General features: G+C 38.6%; 1 protein-coding gene and 1 long non-coding RNA gene across 35 annotated transcripts in view; one reads left to right on the top strand and one right to left on the bottom strand.

Annotated features, from left to right (window-relative positions):
- GALNT13 (polypeptide N-acetylgalactosaminyltransferase 13) overlaps window positions 1-16,864 on the top strand; it is a 690,911-nt gene that overhangs the window by 160,863 nt on the left and 513,184 nt on the right. The gene's annotated exons all lie outside the window — the stretch shown is intronic.
- Window positions 1-16,864, bottom strand: part of LOC144576656 (uncharacterized) — a 107,682-nt gene that overhangs the window by 82,098 nt on the left and 8,720 nt on the right. For all 3 annotated transcript variants that reach the window (XR_013518924.1, XR_013518925.1, XR_013518923.1), the window contains exon 2: window positions 14,136-14,356. This is a non-coding gene — a long non-coding RNA (uncharacterized LOC144576656). The remainder of the gene's footprint in view (window positions 1-14,135; window positions 14,357-16,864) is intronic.

The raw sequence follows: 16,864 nt of genomic DNA, 5'->3' as shown, positions 1-16,864 counted from the left end.
CAAGCAGGCATATGAATAAATGTTCAGCATCACTTGTGATCAGGGAAATGCAAATCAAAACCACAGTGAGATAGCGCCTCACCTCAGTTGGAATGGCTATGATCAAAAAGACAACAAAAGCTGATGAGGATGCAGGGAAAAATGCAGTTTAATACTCCATTGGTGGGAACATAAATTAGTAAAGCCAAATTATCAAAAACGGTATGGAAGTTCCTCAAAAAAAAACTAAAAATAGAACTACCATATGATCCAGTAATTCCACTACTGGATATTTACCCAAGGGAAAAGAAATCAGTGGATAAAAGAGATATCTTTACCTCCATGGTTATTGCAGCACTATTCACAATACTCAAGATATAGAATAAACCTAGGTACCCCTCCACAGATAAGTGGATAAAGGAAAATGTGGTATGTTTACACAATGGAATATTATTCAGCCATTAAAAGAAGGAAGTTATGTTGTCAGCAGCTATATGGGTGAACCTGGAAGACATTATGTTGATTAAGTCAGGCACAAAAAGATAAACACTGCATGTTCTTGCTTATGTAGAAGCTAAAAAAATAAGTTTATAGAAACAAAGAGTAGAATTATGGTCATTAGAAGCTGAGTTGGATAGCATGGAGGAGAGAATAGGGAGAAGTTGGTTAATGTACACAGATTTACAGAGAAGTTGGTTAATGTACACAGATTTACAACTAGATTGGAAGAATAAGTGCTAGTGTTCTGTAGCACTGTAGGGTGAATATAGCTAACAATAATTTATTGTGTATGTTAAAAATTCTAGCAGAGAGGATTTTAAATGCTTCCTGCACAAAGAATTGAGAAATGTTTGAGGTGATGGATATGCTAATTACCATAATTTGATCATTACACATTACATACATGTACAGGGATATTCTGTGCCCCATAAATATATGCAATTATTATGTGCCAACTAAAATTAAAAGAAAAAATAATGTCTATAATTATTCAGGTATAATTTTGCACTGTTATCTGTAGCCTGCTCTGGCCTCTTATTTTTACAAAGCATACTTTTTAAGTTCACCTTACTAAATAACACATTTACCATTAACTCATTTCGTGTATTTTTTATTAAATTATTCAGTGTCTACTACATGTCTGTTAGACACTTGCTAAATGTTGAACATACAGTGTTATGTGAGACATGATTTCTGTCTCCAGTGAGTTATATCCAATGCAGAAGAAGGATATACAAATGCATACATATGTGTATTTTGGAGGGTGGGGTGAACTGAAAGTCCAGGATTGCATAAGCAAAATGTGAAAATGCTCAATCAAGAAGGACCTTGTGTAGTTCTTTAAAGTTCAAACCAAATGTATTAAATCTAAGGCATCTTTCTGATGTGTCTTAGGCATTGAAGTTTTGGTGCATTGAGTAGAATACATCGTGATCAAGAAATGTTTTATTTGGAAGGTATTATAAATTAATTGATAATGATAGAGGCTTTGAAATCATATTGTCTTGGTTCAATTTTTTGGCCCCTCCAGCGCATCAGCTGTATGATCATGGATAGCTTTTTAACCTTTGGGTTTCACTGTCCTCATATGTAAAGTAGGTAAATAATGCTAATGCTTCTTGGACTTGTAATGAGAATGAAGAGGTAATACCTATAAAGTTCTTTGAATGTTGTCCTTACACATAGGGATCAGACAATATTTACTATTTTTTAAAATTGCTGTAATGATATTGCTTATTTGGGAAGAAGATATTTTTCTGCCTTTTCTATATCAGAATGGTTCATTGACCATATTTACTCAAAGTAATTATTGAACTGGGAAAATGGTTTTATCAGTAAGATATTAAAAAACGTTGGCAAAGGTAAAAATACTTTTATTTTGAATTATAATATTAATATATTATTTTTCTGATTTATGACTCAGACCTATTTATTATTATTCTTTAGATGCTTGACTCCTCTATTTAATGCCATGTGGTACTTTTAAAGAGAACATCTGTTTTTATACAAAGTGTTGCTATGAAACTTCAGTAGAAAAATGTAGCAGACACATATAAAAAGTTTAGTACTATAGCTAAGGCATGGGATTATACTGGTTTGGTTTGACTATTCCTTAAACAAAGAAACCACAAGTTACTAGCTAAACCACACATTTCAGATGAATAAGTATGAGGAATTCAGGGATTACCTTGTTTTGGTAAAAATCTTTGTTTTATAGATTTCAGTGCTTGAAGGGTCATAAGAAATGTCACTTCTTTCATGTCTAAATGTGTTTTATTATTGCAATTACTCAAGCTATTGTAAATGAAGAACCAAATTGAAGTTTTTAGACTATATTGTTTGTATTTAACAATAAAAGTTATTTTATTCATCTTTGATTCTGAGAAATCTGTTATCTTTATGTTTTAGAGAGAGAAAATCTATTGATAGTTTTGAGATATAGGGTAGAAATATGCAATTTTTGATTGTCTTCTAAATTTCACTCTTTTATATCAGAAAATGTTCTGTGTGGATTTTTTTCTGGACAAATATTAAGACAGAATCAGTCAAAACCAATATAAACACACTGTTAAATTTGCACACAAGAAAAGAGGTGTGTCATTAATTAATTTACATAAATTATCTAGCTGGCTTTAAAACCTATTGACATGTGAGAAGTTCAGAATTTCTTCAACTTCGAGTATCCTCTTAAGAATATACATGTTTAGATAGACACAAGAATGTATATAGATACTTAGAAATTTTCTTTAATGATATAAAGCATAATTTGTATTTACTTTCTGCAAATAGGGGAACTTCTAATGTCTTTCAAAATCACCATGTTGCTGAAGACAGTGTTTATAATGATATCACATACAAGTAGAGATTTTACTGCTCTTTCTTCTTCGTTTCTGTGCAAGCTGTTCCACCAACCAAAAATAAGATTGAACCAATATATGATTTTTTTTTTTTTTGAGACGAAGTTTCGCTCTTGTTACTCAGGCTGGAGTGCAATGGTGTGATCTTGACTCACTGCAACCTCCACCTCCTGGGTTAAGGCAATTCTCCTGCCTCAGCCTCCTGAGTAGCTGGGAGTACAGGCATGCGCCACCATGCCCAGCTAATTTTTTGTATTTTTAGTAGAGACGGGGTTTCACCATGTTGACCAGGATGGTCTCGATCTCTTGACCTCATGATCCACCCGCCTCGGCCTCCCAAAGTGCTGGGATTACAGGCATGAGCCACCGCGCCCAGCCCAATATATGATTTTTAGTAAACTTAGTGCTTAGCAAATGTATTTAGATGCTCGGTAAATTAACTAAAACTAATTTAGGTGTTTAGTATATTTATTGAATGGAATCTAACCTAACATTTATAATTGGAATATTTTATAGTTGATTTATAAAAATCATAGGTGATGTTCTTTTTATACAGTATATATGTCTTTATCAAGTCAGGGAGATTATATACTTAGTATAAAGAGCAACATTAAGATTTTGATGGCTGGAAAGAGCACTAGAGGAGGAATGCTGAATATCCGTTTTCACTTAACTTCTCTGAGTCTGTTACTGTGTGCATAAAATGGAAATGATAACATTACTATAGTAATTATAGTTTTGTGTTTTTTTCCAGTCACCTTAGACATTTGTACTGGGTACCTCATTATATGCTGCTCATAATTTTAAATACTGTACTGAGGGTTTATTCCTTGCTTTCAAAGAAGTAACTTATAGTCAGCATGGGGTGGGGGAGAACTAGCAGACTCTTTTACTGCAAGGTAATATGTTATGGCATTATCATTTAGTTTTATTTGTTGGTCACAGCTTCAGTGTCACCTCTTCAGAGGAATTCCCAGATCACCCAGTCTAAAGCAGTCTTCCAGGAAATATAATAATCTTTTAAAAAATATACAACACTATCTAAATTTTCTTTCTTGTTTATCATTTTTCTGTCTTCACTCAAAATATCAGTCTTATAGCCACAGATACTATATTATTCTTTTCACTTATTTAGCCTAGTCCTTATAATTATGCATATATATCTTAGGTGTTTATTAAATATTTATTGAATAAATGAATGGAAGGATTCTTAAAAATACTTGTACCATGGCAGTATAGATAAGGAGACTTTATTAATTTAAATGATATGTGTTTCTACTGTGTTCCAGAAACATACTATTTGCTCTTGGGAGTACTTTTTTAATCTTAGTCTGGTGGGACTAATTTTGTAACTGCAAATGATTATAAGTGCTATGTAGAAATGGTGTGAAGGGTGGCATATTACTATGTTAAAGAGTAAGGTATCTCCCTAATATGGGAGACTAGAATCCTTTTGAGGAAGTTTCACTTGAGCTGAAATTTGAACAGTTTGAATTAACCAAACAAAAGCATTGAGAACATCATGTTCAAAGGCCCTGTGGTAGTGGCAGCAGGAGTCTTTTAAGAAAGTGAAAGAAAACCAGGGTGGATTAACTGTAATGAGTGGGCAATTGGTAGAATGGGAGAGATGTAGCTAAAATGCTGGACACAGAACTTGTAAGTCACTGTACTGGTCCACATTAATACTTGATATCAGATAGCAAAATGTATACAGGGAGAACAGTATAAACAAAGGAAAAGAGTAAACAACAACAACAACAACAACAATTATGCATAGAGTCTTTGTCCTCTCATGTAACTGGGTTATTTTAAAATATCAACATTTTCGATTGGAGGACTCAAGATGGCGCTGTGAGAACAACCCAGGATTGGAGCTCGCGTTGTGTCCGCGGAAAGGTGAGTCTGAGCTGCATTTCCAGACTGATCTTTGTTGCCCACGGAACGGGGAAATTCCCAAGTGAAGAGGAGACACGGGACGCCAGGCAGAACCTCTTCCTGGCGAAGCCGGCAGCCGGGGTGGCGGCGGCCGGCCCTACCCAGCGCTCCCCACAGGGCGCACTTGTCCGGGTGCCCCGTTGAACTGGCAACAGGAGACATGAGAGGGCTGGACTTGAGACTGAGCTAGACTTGGACAGTGGGCCAGCCAGGGGATCGCAGGGACAGAGCGTTAGAGTTGGCCCAGTGGGACGAACAAAACCGCGATTTCAAACAAGCCCCGGGCAGACGGCCCGAGACGCTCTGAGGGGGAGGGGCGTCCACCATTACCGAGGCAACCCGCCCCAACTGAGATACACGCCCATTGCTGACGCAGCCAGCCGGTGCCGAGGCAACCTGTCCCTACTGAGATACACGCCCACTGCTGACGCAGCCTGCCGTTGACGAGGCAACCCGTCCCTACTGAGATACACGCCCACTGCTGACGCAGCCTGCCGTTGCCGAGGCAACCCCCATCCCTACTGAGATACACGCCCACTGCTGACGCAGCCTGCCGTTGCCGAGGCAACCTGCTACAACAGAGAGACTCCGCCGCAGGGCGTGGCGGAGACCACAGCAGAGCCTGCAGGAACAGGGCGAATCACACAACAGCAGGGTGGAGCCTCGGCAGCCAAACAGTGGCTAGTCTGCCTCCTAGCTGGGCAGGACCTCAACGGACATCCAAAAATAAAGCCCAAACCCCTCAACACAGAGCATTTGAGAAAAAAAAGGGTTTTTTAATGAGCTCTGTTGCTGCAGAATCAAACATAGCAGCCTAACAGCCCTGAATGAACAACAGAGCTCACAGCTCAGCAATTAAGCCACTATAAAGTACAAACAGTCTCCTCAAGCAGCTCCCTGACCCCTCTATATCCAAAAGACTGACATTAGGCAGACATCATCCTGGGACAAAGATAGCAGAAAAAGAAACTGGTAGCATCCCTCGCTGTGCCACAGCTGCTAGAGGTGCACCCCAGACAAGCAGGGTCTAGAGCGGACCTCAGCAGTCGTACAGCAAAGGGGCTAGACTGGTAGAAGGAAAACCAAGCAACAGAAATACTTCATCATCAACATTCTGGGTGTCCACTCAGAGACCCAATCGAAAAGTCAGCAACTATGCAGACGACCAGCGGACAAATCCACAAAGATGGGAAGAAACCAGCGCAAAAAGGAGGAAAACACCCCCCGAAACCAGAACACCTCGCCTCCTAGAAAGGACCAAAACTCCTCACCAGCAAGGGAACAAAGCTGGACGGAGAATGACTGTGACGAAATGACGGAATTAGACTTCAGAAGATGGATAATGAGAAACTTTTGTGAGCTAAAAGATCATGTATTAAATCAATGCAAAGAAACTAAGAACCTTGAAAAAAGATTTGAAAAAAGATTCGAGGAAATGATAACAAGAATGGATAACTTAGAGAGGAATATGAATGAATTAAAGGAGCTGAAAAACACAATACGAGAACTTCACGAAGCAAACACAAGTTTCAATAGCCGAATTGACCAAGCAGAAGAAAGAATTATTTGAAGTCGAAGACCAACTCAATGAAATAAAACGAGAAACCAAGATCAGAGAAAAAAGCGCAAAAAGGAATGAACAAAGTCTCCAAGAAATGTGGGACTATGTGAAAAGACCTAACCTACGTTTGATAGGTGTACCAGAAGGGGACAAAGAGAATGAATCCAAGCTGGAAAATACTCTTCAGGACATCATCCAGGAAAATTTCCCCCACCTAGCAAGACAGGCCAACACTCAATTGCAGGAAATACAGAGAACACCACAAAGATATTCCGCAAGAAGAGCAACCCCAAGGCACATAATCGTCAGATTCAACAGGGTTGAAATAAAGGAGAGAATACTAAGGGCAGCCAGAGAGAAAGGTCAGGTCACCCACAAAGGGAAGCCCATCAGACTCACAGCAGATCTCTTGGCAGAAACACTACAAGCCAGAAGAGAGTGGGGGCCAATATTCAACATTCTTAAAGAAAAGAACTTTCAACCCAGAATTTCATATCCAGTCAAACTGAGCTTCAAAAGTGAAGGAAAAATAAAATCCTTTGCGAACAAGCAAGTACTCAGAGATTTTGTCACCACCAGGCCTGCTTTACAAGAGCTCCTAAAAGAGGCACTACATATAGAAAGGATCAACCAGTACCAGCCATTCCAAAATCACACTGAATGCTAAAGAGCATCAACATAATGAAGAATCTACAACAACTAACAGGCAAAACAGCCACTTTGCATCAAAATGGCAGTATCAAATTCACACATAACAATATTAACCCTAAATGTAAATGGACTAAATGCACCAATCAAAAGACACAGACTGTCAAATTGGATAAAAATCCAAAACCCGTCAGTGTGCTGTATCCAGGAAACCCATCTCACATGCAAGGATATACAAAGGCTCAAAATAAAAGGATGGAGGAAGATTTACCAAGCAAATGGAAAGCAAAAAAAAGCAGGACAAGCCCATTCAAAAGTGGGCAAAGGATATGAACACATACTTTACGAAAGAAGACATATATGAGGCCAACAATCATATGAAAAAATGCTCATCGTCACTGATCATCAGAGAGATGCAAATCAAAACCACAATGAGATACCATCTCACGCCAGTTAGAATGGCGATCATTAAAAAATCTGGAGACAACAGATGCTGGAGAGGATGTGGAGAAAAAGGAACACTTTTACACTGTTGGTGGGAGTGTAAATTAGTTCAACCATTGTGGAAGACGGTGTGGCGATTCCTCAAGGCCTTAGAAATAGAAATTCCATTTGACCCAGCAATCCCATTACTGGGTATATATCCAAAAGACTATAAATCCTTCTACTATAAGGACACATGTACACGAATGTTCATTGCAGCACTGTTTACAATAGCAAAGACCTGGAATCAACCCAAATGCCCATTGATAATAGACTGGATTGGAAAAATGTGGCACATATACACCATGGAATATTATGCAGCAATCAGAAATGATGAGTTTGTGTCATTTGTAGGGACATGGATGAATCTGGAGAACATCATCCTCAGCAAACTGACACAAGAACAGAAAATGAAACACCGCATATTCTCACTCATAGGTGGGTGATGAAAAATGAGAACACATGGACACAGAAAGGTGAATACTAAACACTGGGGTCTATTGGGGGTAAAAGGGGAGGGCCAGTGGGAGGGGGAGGTGGGGAGGGATAACCTGGGGAGAAAAGCAAAATGTGGGTGAAGGGGAGAAGAAAAGAAAGCACACTGCCATGTGTGTACCTATGCAACTGTCTTGCATGCTCTGCTCATGTACCCCAAAACCTATAATCCAATAAAAAATTAAAAAAAAAAAGCAGGAGTTGCAATTCTCATCTCTGATAAAATAGACTTTAAAGCAACAAAGATCAAAAGAGACAAAGAAGGCCATTACATAATGGTAAAAGGATCGATACAACAAGAAGAGCTAACGATCCTAAACATATATGGACCCAATAAAGGAGCACCCAGATACATAAGGCAAGTTGTTAATGACTTACAAAAGGACTTAGACTCCCACACAATAATAGTGGGAGACTTTAACACTCCACTGTCAATACTAGACAGATCAACCAGACAGAAAATCAACAAGGATATCCAGGGCTTGAACTCAGACCTGGAGCAAGCAAACCTGATAGACATTTACAGAACTCTCCACCCCAAATCCACAGAATACACATTCTTCTCAGCACCACATCACACCTACTCTAAAACTGACCACATAATTGGAAATAAAGCACTGCTCAACAAATGCAAAACAACTGAAATCATAACAAACAGCCTCTCAGACCATAGTGCAATCAAGTTAGAACTCAGAATTCAGAAACCAACCCAGAAACGCACAGCTTCATGGAAACTGAACAACTGGCTCTTGAATGTTGACTGGGTAAACAACGAAATGAAGGCAGAAATAAAGAAGTTCTTCGAAACCAATGAGAACGAAGACACAACGTGCCAGAACCTCTGGGACACATTTAAAGCAGTCTCTAGAGGAAAGTATATAGCAATAAGTGCCCATATGAGGAGAATGGAGAGATCCAAAATTGACACCCTATCGTCAAAATTGAAAGAGCTAGAGGAGCAAGATCAAAAAAACTCAAAACCCAGCAGAAGACAAGAAATAACTAAGATCAGAGCTGAACTGAAGGAGATTGAGACACGAAAAACCCTTCAAAAAATCAATAAATCCAAGAGCTGGTTTTATGAAAAGATCAACAAAATAGACAGACCACTAGCCAGATTGATTAAAAATAAAAGAGAGAACAACCAAACAGATGCAATAAAAAATGATAAAGGGGAAATCACCACAGATTCCACAGAAATTCAAACCATCATCAGAGAATATTACAAACAACTATATGCACATAAACTAGTAAACCTGGAAGAAATGGATAAATTCCTGGACTCCTGTGTCCTCCGAAGCCTAAACCAGGAGGAAGCTGAAACTATGAATAGACCAATAACAAGGTCTGAAGTTGAGGCAGCAATCAAGAGCCTACCACACAAAAAAAGCCCAGGTCCAGACGGGTTCACAGCCGAATTCTACCAGACACACAAGGAGGAGCTGGTACCATTCCTTCTAAAACTATTTCAAACAATCCAAAAAGAGGGAATCCTTCCCAAATCATTTTATGAGACCAACATCATCCTGATACCAAAACCCGGCAGAGACCCAACGAGAAAAGAAAACTGCAGGCCAATATCCATGATGAACATAGATGCAAAAATCTTCAATAAAATATTGGCAAGCCGATTGCAACAGCAAATCAAAAAACTTATTCATCATGATCAAGTAGGATTCATCCCGGGGATGCAAGGCTGGTTCAACATACGCAAGTCTATCAACGTAATTCACCACATAAACAGAACCAAAAACAAAAACCACATGATTATCTCAATTGACGCAGAGAAGGCATTTGACAAAATTCAACAGCCCTTTATGCTAAAAACCCTCAATAAACTCGGTATCGATGGAACGTATCTCAAAGTAATAAAAGCTATTTATGACAAACCAACAGCCAATATCATACTGAATGGGCAAAAACTGGAAGCATTCCCTTTGAAATCTGGCACTAGAAAAGGATGCCCTCTCTCACCACTCCTATTCAATATAGTACTGGAAGTTCTAGCCAGAGCAATCAGGCAAGAAAAAGAAATAAAGGGTATTCAAATAGGAAAGGTGGAAGCCAAATTGTCTCTATCTGCAGACGACATGATAGTATACCTAGAAGACCCCATCGCCTCAGCCCAAAAACTCCTGAAACTGATAAGCAACTTCAGCAAAGTCTCAGGATATAAAATCAATGTGCAAAAATCACAAGAATTCGTCTACACCAATAACAGACTTAAAGAAAGCCAAATCAAGAGCGAACTGCCATTCACAATTGCTACAAAAAGAATAAAAAGCTTGGAATACAACTCACAAGGAACGTAAGAGACCTACTCAAGGAAAACTACAAACCACTGCTCAACGAAATCAGAGAAGACACAAACAGATGGAGAAACATTCCATGTTCATGGTTAGGAAGAATTAACATCGTGAAAATGGCTATACTGCCCAAAGTAATTTACAGAATCAACGCTATCCCCATCAAGCTACCATCGACTTTCTTCACAGAACTGGAAAAAACCACCATGAACTTCATATGGAACCAAAAGAGAGCCCGCATAGCCAAGTCAATTCTAAGCAAAAAGAACACAGCTGGGGGCATCACACTACCGGTTTTCAAACTATACTACAAGGCTACAGTAATCAAAACAGCATGGTACTGGTACCAAAAAAGAGATATAGACCAATGGAACAAAACAGAGGCACCGGAGGCAACACAACATATCTACAACTATACAATCTTTGATAAACCTGACAAAAACAAGCAATGGGGAAAGGATTCCATGTTTAACAAATGGTGTTGGGAAAACTGGCTAGCCATGTGCAGAAAGCAGAAACTGGACCCCTTCCTGACACCTTACACTAAAATTAACTCCAGATGAATTAAAGACTTAAACATAAGACCTGGCACCATAAAAACCCTAGAAGGAAATCTAGGCAAAACTATCCAGGACATAGGAGTAGGCAAGGACTTCATGAACAAAACACCAAAAGCATTGGCAACAAAAGCCAAAATAGACAAATGGGACCTAATGAAACTCCACAGCTTCTGCACGGCAAAAGAAACAGTCACTAGAGTGGATCGGCAACCAACAGAATGGGAAAAAATTTTCGCAGTCTACCCATCTGACAAAGGGCTGATATCCAGAATTTACAAAGAACTCAAACAGATTTACAGGAAAAAAACAAACAAGCCCATTCAAAAGTGGGCAAAGGATATGAACAGATACTTTACGAAAGAAGACATATATGAGGCCAACAATCATATGAAAAAATGCTCATCGTCACTGGTCATCAGAGAGATGCAAATCAAAACCACATTGAGATACCATCTCATGCCAGTTAGAATGGCGATCATTAAACAATCTGGAGACAACAGATACTGGAGAGGATGTGGAGAAAAAGGAACACTTTTACACTGTTGGTGGGAGTGTAAATTAGTTCAATCATTGTGGAAGACAGTGTGGCGATTCCTCAAGGCCTTAGAAATAGAAATTCCATTTGACCCAGCAATCCCATTACTGGGTATATATCCAAAAGTCTGTAAATCGTTCTACTATAAGGACACATGTACACGAATGTTCATTGCAGCACTGTTTACAATAGCAAAGACCTGGAATCAACCCAAATGCCCATTGATAATAGACTGGATTGGAAAAATGTGGCACATATACACCATGGAATATTATGCAGCAATCAGAAATGATGAGTTTGTGTCGTTTGTAGGGACATGGATGAATCTGGAGAACATCATCCTCAGCAAACTGACACAAGAACAGAAAATGAAACACCGCATATTCTCACTCATAGGTGGGTGATGAAAAATGAGAACACATGAACACAGAAAGGGGAGTACTAAACACTGGGGTCTATTGGGGGTAAAAGGGGAGGGCCAGTGGGAGGGGAGGTGGGGAGGGATAGCCTGGGGAGAAGTGCCAAATGTGGGTGAAGGGGAGAAGTAAAGCAAAGCACTCTGCCATGTGTGTACCTACGCAACTGTCTTGCATGCTCTGCTCATGTACCCCAAAACCTAAAACCCAATAAAAATTAAAAAAAAAATAAATAAAAAAATAAAATAATAAAGAGGAAAAAAAATATCAACATTTTCAAAATGTCTTCTCTCAACACTTCTATAAGCATGTTAGACATGCATATATACATATATAAATATATGTATTACAAATAGAAATAAGGTCTCTATTTAACAATTTAACAGTTATTTGCTAATCATTTGTTTTTATACATGTAGGCCTTAATGAGAGAAATATTCATCAAAGTGAATTAAAAACAAGTCTACAGTGTAATCAGTAAAGTACAGGTCACATTAAATACAAAAATGTATAATTATATCAAAATATGCATTGAATGTCTCACTGGTACAGGAAGAGACACAGGGTCTAGTATTATTTTCAAAAAATCAACTGAAACTTAAAATATACATATGAATATACCCCAGAACTTAAAGTATAATAATAAAAAACTAAAAAAAAATACATGTGAAAGGCGTCATAACAAACATATGACCTACACAAATATAAAAAGGAATAGCTGAGTAAGGTCTAGGCTTGGCTGGGTGCAGTGGCTTATGCCTATAACCCTAGCACTTTAAGAGGCCCAGGTGGGGCATACCCAGTCTCTACAGAAAATACAAAAATTAGCTAGGCATGCTGATGGTGGCATGTGCCTGTAGTCCCAGCTACTCACAAAGCTGAGGCAGAATATTACTGGAACTCAGAAGGCGGAGGTTACAGGGAGCAGAGATGAGGCCACTGCACTGCAGCCTAGACTCTCACAAAGAAAGAAAAAGGAAAGGAAAAAGATATGGGCTTAGTTTAATATAGAAGGCTTTGTAGGGGATCAGGTTCGAATTGAATTTTGAGAAAAGAAGGTGATGAATATAAATAAACAAGTGGAGTGAATGGAAGAGATGCTAATAATCAAAAGCATGAGGTCCAAGCCATAGAAGAACTAATAAAATGTGTGAAATTAACAAAGAGATTAACTTTATGAAAATATAAAGCTCAAGAGTGGAGACCCTGATTCAAAAGATACCTTGACAATTATCTGAAAGATAAGGGAAGTAAGATCATTTCAGATGGAGGCACTCCCTGTACAAAAGCTTGGATCATTCAGTGTCAGTCATGTGACAAGATGATGTTAGCTTGGAGATGTAGCCATGGTAGAAGCTGACCACTACTAAAGGAGCTAGATCAGGATAGGTCTAATGGACTTGCTATAGAGCTGTAGTCTTGTGCATTGGAAAAGTATGGAGTGACACAGAGGGAGCTAGGACATGATTATTGTGGGCTGGGAGGGAGATGATGAATATAAAAGAATAGGGAAGTGAGAAGAGAAGCTAGATGTTAGAGGTATTTAAGAAGCCAATTCAATAGGATATAATGATTTATTGGAGGTAGAATGAAGGGGAAGGAGAATGAAGGATAATTTGTATGTGTGTCTTAGCTAACTGAACACTTAAGGGGAACCCTGGGCCAAGAAGGTTTTTTGGGGGGTGGGGAGGGGTTTAATTCATTTAGAAGAGATAATGAATTAAGTGTTATTCACATTTAATCCAAGATAACTGAGAGATACAGGATGAGATATCTAGAAGGTAGATAGTCAGTCCAGCCTTGGTGTTACCCATTTAGAAGCCATAAAGGGTAATGGATTAGATTTTAGCTGGGCCTTGGAAGATGAGGTATGTTATGGTCAGTAGTATGTTATGGTCAGTACCAGGGAAAAAGAAAGGGCTTCCGAGCTCCATGGTGACATGTCCATGGAATAAGGAGAAGACAGGTATCATGAAACTCAGCATGTGCTAGAGTAATATATGATAAGGTTGATTCATGGATCAGAATGGTGATTCAAAATTATAGATGGAAGTAACAGAATAAGAGGTGGGATGCTTTTTAATTGAAGCAACTTTTAGGAAAAGAAGATGAAATTGCACAGCGAATGAACTGCATAAGGAAGAATAGGCAGACATTGGAGGACAGGACTTTATCACAGTCAAACTGTGAATTTTGGTTACTGTGGTTGGAAGAGGCACATAGGAGAAGTACCTAATAGATGTGATGTAAGAGACAAAGAATAAGAACATGGAAATGTATGCTCAAATGAAACAGATCGATAATTGTATTTGTGATTTATTGATATGAATTGCTCTTTATTGTGTATCCTGGGTCTGACCTTGTTTCCAGTTAGCTGTGATTTCGAAGAGAATACTCCTTTGTGACCCTTGCTTCAGTCATCTTTCCATTTGGTTCTTTTCTCTTTGATTCTGCTGACTTGCTAAGGAGGCTGACAGCTCTGTATGCAAGTGATTTTGCTTCAGGAGTAGATGGGAGAAAAACATGTCCTGTAGTTATAATGCTGCTTTTTGCTAGGCAGGGAGAAGCAGCCTCCAAATTCTAGGAAAAAAAAGAAAAACTGCCTTAAATTCAATGTAGCAGTTCTGATGTTTCTGTGAGTTTAAAAAAAAAACAAACAAACCATTCCTCTGCTCACCAAACCAAGCCATAACAAACCGACAAACAAGAAACCGAACTTAAAGCAGAGGAACTCCAGATTGTACTTACCTCTTTTTCTCACTCACAGAGAAAAAGATTCAACAGATTTTTATTGTCATGGCATTATTGCCTTAAAATCTTTTTATTTCTCTGTCTAGTAAGCCTTTGTTTCTTGTTCAATACAGTTGTTTGTTTCTGGTCTAGTGAAGAGAATATTGCAGGACTATGAATAAGACCCTGAGTTGGATGTCATGGCTTATGCCTGTAATCCCAGTGTTTTGGGAGGGTGAGGCAGGAGGATCACTGAAGACGAGGAGTTGGACACCAGCCTGGGCAAAATAGTAAGACACCATCTCTATCAGAAATTTAAAAAACACAACAACAAGATGATGGGCATGATGGTACATGCCTGTAGTCCCAGCTACTTAGGAGGGTGAATCTGGAGGATTGCTCTAGTCAAGGAGTTTGAGGCTTCATTGAGCCCTGATCATACCACTGAGTTCAGCCTAGATGACAGAGCAAGAAAAATAAAAATTAAAAAAGGACCCTGACAACCATTTGTTGACACAAACAAATTTCAAGTTGGTTCTGGTAGGCCATTTTCCTTTAGGGTTCACCACTTGTGGCGCCATGTTGCAAAGATACAGTGCTATTTATTTAGTAGATATCTTATAGATATTTTTTCTTAACACCTAACAAACTGTTCTTTTAGTCATCCAGGAAAATGTTCTGGGCACATTAAGCCCCATGTCTTATGCAGAATTGTCCTTGCTATATGTTGTGGTGTAAATTGTGATTCTCCAAAATTCCTATCAGGAAACCCCAAAGCCTAGTACCTTAGAATGTATTTGGTTATAAGTATTTGGTTATAAGTCTTTAAAGATGTGACTGAGCTACTGTGAGCAGTAGGTCCCACAGGGTGGGACCCTAATTCAATGTAACTGGTGAATTAGGGTCCTTACAAAAGGAAAAGACACTGTGGAAGAAAGAAAGAAGAAAAGGAAGATTAAAAGCCATCTGAGGGCACAAGAAGTAGGTGGCCTTCTGTAGGAAGCCAAGGAGAGAGGCCTGAGAAGAAACCAAACCTGCCACACCTGGATCTTGACCTTCTAGCTTCAAAAACTGTGAGGAAATAGACTTCTGTCATTTAGGCTACCTTGCCTGTGTTATTTTTTTATGCCTGCCATAGAAAACTTAATATAGAATGCTTTCTGGTTAGTAAGTTTTTATTTTCCCTGAGTGAATTTTTAGTAGCACGTATCTTTTCTGTGCTGAAAATGGGAGACCTTTGATGACTTGATGCGCCCTTCTCTTAAACTAACTTGCTTTTACACTTGTAATTTTATATCAAAGCTAAGTGCTTTCTATTCTTATTTTCTTGCTAGTGTTTCACTTAGCTGCATTTTTCTAGAAACTTAGAATATATTTGCTAAAGCTGGAATGAAAATCTCAGTAAATGAAGAAATCATGATTTAGTGACTGACATCTGCTGTATGCTTGAACATTTATTGATCTTTAAGAATGAAATTTTCCAACAGCTACTGATCACTAGGGATTTCTGTAGATCTTATTAAGTATGATGCTTTTTAAAACCTTTTATCAGAAATAGGCTTCTTTGATCAACATGAATATAATATAGTGATGTAGTTAAGATTATATGGTCTGGAGTTAATGTGCTGTAGTTTAAATCCTGGCTTAGCCTCTTGGAAACTGGGTAACAATGAGTAAGATAATTAATTAAATTAAAGCCTCATTTTCCTCATCTGTAGAACAAGAGTAATAATAGTTATATTCAACTCACAGTACTGTGATGAAGATTGAGTAAGCTAATAAATACAATAGCCCCTGGTTCATGGTAAATGCTCCCTACATCTGGGCTATGGTTATTATTTTTCTGAATCCTATTGTTTGCTGGCCTGAAAATCATCTTCAGTTAATATTGTTACTACTGGAACTTTATTGTGATATTAACTTAAAGCAGGTTTCTCACCTTTGGCTGTATTGACATCTGGGGCTGGATAAGTCTTTCTTGTGAGTGCTCTCCTGTGCGTGTAGTATGTTTAGTATATGTGGAGTTTAACAGCATCTGTAAAGTCTACCTACCAGATGCCAGTAGCACACTGCCTCCCCACCCAAGTTGTGACAACTAAATGTGTCTCCAGATGTATTCATCCATTTTCACATTGCTATAAAAAATACTGGAGACTGGGTAATTTATAAAAAACGAGGTTTAATTGTCTCATGATTCTTCAGGCTGTACAGGAAGCATAGTAGCTTCTACTTCTGGGTAGGACTCAGGAAAGTTTTAATCATGGCAGAAGGTTAAAGGGGAGCCAACACTTCACATGGATAGAGCAGCAGGAAGAGAAAGATTGGAAAGGTGCTACATGCTTTTAAACAACCAGATGA

The sequence above is a fragment of the Callithrix jacchus genome, chromosome 6 (genome assembly GCF_049354715.1).
Source record: "Callithrix jacchus isolate 240 chromosome 6, calJac240_pri, whole genome shotgun sequence".
Taxonomy (NCBI): domain Eukaryota; kingdom Metazoa; phylum Chordata; class Mammalia; order Primates; family Cebidae; genus Callithrix; species Callithrix jacchus.
Note: the sequence above shows the minus strand (reverse complement) of the source record. Positions and strands in the feature narration are given on the sequence as shown.